Source organism: Uranotaenia lowii, chromosome 1 (genome assembly GCF_029784155.1).
Source record: "Uranotaenia lowii strain MFRU-FL chromosome 1, ASM2978415v1, whole genome shotgun sequence".
In the NCBI taxonomy this organism is placed as follows: Eukaryota; Metazoa; Arthropoda; class Insecta; order Diptera; family Culicidae; genus Uranotaenia; species Uranotaenia lowii.
The window spans coordinates 197,383,097-197,388,082 of record NC_073691.1 but is presented as its reverse complement, the minus strand read 5'-3'; positions in this window follow the sequence as shown (position 1 = coordinate 197,388,082).

The following is a 4,986-nucleotide window of genomic DNA, read 5'->3' as shown; positions in this document are numbered from 1 at the left end:
CAGGGTAAAAAGTTATGGAAGTTCAAAGTCGAAGTGGCAGTGCGCGTGCTTCCAATTTCTATACAACAATGAACGGTACTGTATAACTCTAGAAGTCATCCGAATGGGAGTGATATAGCATTGTACCACATAAGTTCACAAAAAAAAAATTAAACATATTTTTATATCGTGGAAAAGCGTTGTAAAATTTCCATTTTAAGAAACAAAAATTGATGCAAATTATGTCTATGAACAGAAAATCGAATGTTGGCGAAAAAGTTGAAATGAATTGATTAGATAAAATGATATAAAGTTGACAACGGACTTAGATTTAGGATAAGGTTTTCACATTTTTTTCAGCACGTATCCGAGCCGGATAAATCCGGTCTATTTATCAAAAAATCTGGCCAAATCCGGGCATTTGATTTCAAAATTATTGATAAAAAATCCGGGCATTTTCCGGGCAAAACCTAGGAAATGCTAAACAAATCGATGATTTTTTTTATCAAATTTCGTCAGCAGATTTGAAATCGTTTAAGGCTCCCAAAATCTACCATAATTATTTTTAAACGATATGTTAAAAAAATTGGATTAGGATGCATGAATAAGATACTTCTTACAACACATTTTTTTTAATTTGATTTGGCAAATAGAGTGATTAAAACCGGGCTAAACCCGGCCTTTTTTCAATGAAATCCGGAAAACCGGGCCGGACTGAACTTTTTTTAAATTTTGTTTTAAATATCCAGGTATGATTCAGTGCGACTTTCGTTAAAAACGGTATACAATTTAAAAAATTTAACTAAAAGACATATGAATTTGGTTGATTTCTCGTTTTATATTTTGTTTCGTCAAAAAATTATGTGTCTCAATTTAAAAAAAAAGAAGTTTAATTTCTATATTCCTGTATTCAACCTTTTATTATAAATAAAGTTCTGGAAAACATTAACAAGTTTAATAAGAGGTGCGGCCGAAAAAAATAAAAAATTCAAAGTGGCCCGTAGGTTTAAAAGGTTGATCATCCCTGGCCTAAAGGATAGCTTTCAAGTCTTCTAATCCGAAGTCATGAGATCGAATCTCGACCACGGCATACATAGTATTCTTTTTGTGTGCTGGAGGTTTTAGCATTTGTAAGATCAACAGCCATCTTATCTTGGAAAGATGTACGCTTTAGAGTTAACCCAGCAAACATTTTTGCAGCTATATTCTTATGCTTTTTTTTTTGATAAACGTTCCAAATACATTCTCGCGTGGGCTTTCATTGTGTCGTATGAAACAAAATGTAAACAAACAGTTTTATTACGAAAAATACAAAAACTAACATAAACTAATCGCAACTTCTTTCCATTTAGAATATTTGTAGCATGGACAACATATTCTATATGTGGAACACAAATTTTAAAGTTGTTTTGATAACTTTTAGAGCAGTTTTCTGTGAATTCTTTATATGTTTCATACGACGTAATGAAAGCTCACGCGAGCATTATAGAATGATCGTATTAAAGTTGAAAAAACAGCATTTACCTACTAGAGTGAAATCATTTCAAAACTTACAAATATGGCGGACTTTTAATCATATCCACTTAAAACTGACTTCAGACGACATTTTATACGATCTTTTCACTATGGGGCCAAAATTGCGATTCGCAACACCATTGTAAACGACTTAAGTTATCATTTCTGATACGATTTCCGGTTTGCTGGACGTAAATTTGATCTCTTCAAAGAAACATGAAGTTTCACTGAGTTTCTATATGTGTGTGTTCGATATTTTCAAAACGAGAATGTTTTTTTCCAAAATACGAATCCTTGTTAATAAGGATAATTAATAGATTCAAAATAAATTTTGTTTCATGGAACATTTTCATATAAGATGCAGTAAATTATAACTAACTTCAAAACTGCTTGGAAAATTTACAATAAACACAGACCCCGTTTGATTTTGGCAACACGCCCGAACGTTTGGTGGGGAAAATCTAATGTTGCGAAAATCGAATAGAGAGCTAAGTAAGCCTTGGTCGAGTGCGGTCGTGTTTTTTTTCAGCTCGTGATTTATTTTTGCGTTTAAGTTTCGGGGGAAATTAAAATTTTAAAATTCGTTTTCTGTTGAAGTGAACTAAAGTGTTTTCTTAAGTTTTTTGTATTGTTGCAGAAATACTAGTAGGAAACGATTTCTTTTTTTTTCAAATTGATTGGAAACGCGATGTTTATGGGCTCGTGCAGTTTTTTTTTCAGAAATTTGGTTTTCATTCGTGTTTTCGCTTTTGTTTTATTTTTGTGTTAATCTTTGAAAATAATTTTCTGAAGTGAAGAGCTATGTAAAAAAATAGTTAGGGCGGCTGTTTTGAAGAAAAGTTTGAAGAGGATTTCCCGAAATAGCAAATTTGAAAGGCATTTAGAGCTCGCAAGAGGTCGATCGAAGCGGTTGGTTTGTTTCCTTAAGCTTGTTTATCGATTGAAAAATATGGTAATCATTGTCGAACTATTCGCAAAGCGTTCGCAAAAATATTTTCTGTTGATCATAAAATTTATGCTCAGAAATATGAATCGGCTAAGGGAGTTCTGAAAACATTCTTAGGTCGGATCATTAATTTTCAATCCATTTTGTGCAATCGTCGTGTTGGTGTTATTGTACTTGCTAACCGGTTTGCTTTGATGGGATGCAGTTTGCCGCACCCAAAACTAAGTATTTTGTTAAAATTATTGTATGGATATTTCAAGTGTCATGTAAATGTAAAACATGATGCGGTAAGATGCAAAACATCATTTTATTGATCATTTTTAGTCATTTTTCATTCTTAGTATCTTGGCTTTGATGCATTTAGCACTTTTTTTTTGTTTTGTTTATAATGTTTGTTTTTTTTTTATCACATATGCTGTTTTTGCCATTCTTCATAATTTTTTGATCATTTTTCGTATTGTTTTTTGTTTTGTTTGTTTTTGTTTAAAATTATGAAATTTCACCGTTCTTGTTTTTTTTGGAGTACTTTATATTTTTTTTTATTTTTGTTTTGTGGTTGTATTCTGTCAACATTCAAGGACATAAAACGTATTTATGGTGTTTGTTTAAATTATATTGATCCTGTTATAGCGAAACCCCAAAAGTAATGTCATTTCAACAATGTTGCCAAAATCGAATGTTGGCAAAAACTCACGGGGTCTGTACATAGATTATCCGGTCAGATTGATGATTAATGATTGATCCGGTCTTAATGATGTGATTGTTTGGGAAAGCCATCCCGAAAGACCGAAAGTATGCCAGTTTGAAGCTGTTTGAGGTCTCTTTTCATGGAACAATTATCAAGTTATCTAAGCTCAACCTTCTTCCAACTTCAATAACTGTCTTCATGTCTTAGCTCGTATCATCTTGCAGTCTTTGCACAATTCCGAATCAGAATTTTAATTCAAAATTCGGATTCAGAACTCAGAATTCAGAATAAAGATCTCGACTCAGAATTCAACATTTAACATAAAATTTTAGATTCAAAATTCATACTTCACCAAAAAAAATTCTTAAATGTTTTTTTTGGCAATTTTCATTACTGTAATTTTTTTTTATCTGTAATTGATCAATACTTTTCAATTTTTGAATATGTCATTTTACTTGATCATACAAAATTTCAAACATGCTCACACTCACAGAAACTGGTTTAAAAGCGTAACTGAAAACAAACATCTGCCCTTCAAAAGTGTCAAAGTCAAACAGCCCCCTCCCCTCCGTCGAAACCACACCCATATGGGGGACCAACAACGGGGTAACCATTAATCCATGAAAATGGAAGTGCTTTGAGGAAGACAGAATGATCAAAACTCAAGTTAGTGGAAGTGGAAGTGGAAGATGTGAAAGAATTCGGAGAGGGGGCGCGGTTGCAGATTGTATAACTTGCTGGAGCCAAAAAGAATACCTACAGCAAAGAATTGGAAGATCTTCAGCCTGAGGAAGGAGCAGAAAGAAAAAGTAGCTTGTACCACAAACCAGTTTTGAGGTTGGATAACAATTCAAGTTCAAGAACAAGTTTGCGAATTTTACTTTTCGTTCCTCCGCCCCGGCCGCCCCGGAAGGATCGAGGCTTGGTCTTGGATTATTGCTTCCAGGTGGCGTTTTCCCTTAACGATCAATGTTTAATGCTTGGAAAAGTCATAGCAGGCTATTGCTGATGTTTCGAGGAACAAAACTGTTCAAGATTTTGTAATTATTTTTTTGAGTGTCTCAGAAACCATTGAGTGTAATCATATAAAAACCTAGTGGAAGGTGGAAATTGCAAAGTTTCATTTTATGGTCAGTGTGGCAAGAGGACGAGAAACTAAAGGAAAATAAAAAGTAAAACGACTGAAAACCGGTTCTGAAATTCGATTCTTTTTTTTTTGTTATTTACTTACAGAACTCTTGACTGTGCAAATTTGTGTCTTCGTAATTTTGCGATGATTTTTTTGCCTTTTGTTGATGCATTCTGTATATGTATCTTCTTTTTTTCTCGTGGGTTTTTTTTTTTACTCACGAGAAATGATGTTATTTTCTTGCAGCCTACCGGTGCTTACACATGTGAAAAGTGCCTTTCGAAATGTGAATTATATAATGATGTCAAAACTTGTTTTGAAATTTTCGTTTCAAAAATTTTTACTTCCAGGAAACATCTTCTGAATGCTGAGATCTAAATTTGAATACTGAATCTGAATTCTGGATCTAAATCTAAATTCCAAAGCTGAGTTCCGAATTTGAATTATGAATCTGAGTCTGATTCTGAATCTGAATTATGAATTGGAATTCTGAATCTGAATTTTAATTCTGAATCTGAATCTGAATTCTGAATCTGAATTCTGAATCTGAATTCTGAATCTGAATTCTGAATCTGAATTCTGAATCTGAATTCTGAATCTGAGTTCTGAATCTGAATCTGAATTCTGAATCTGAATTCTGAATCTGAATTCTGAATCTGAATTCTGAATCTGAATTCTGAATCTGAATTCTGAATCTGAATTCTGAATCTGAATTCTGAATCTGAATTC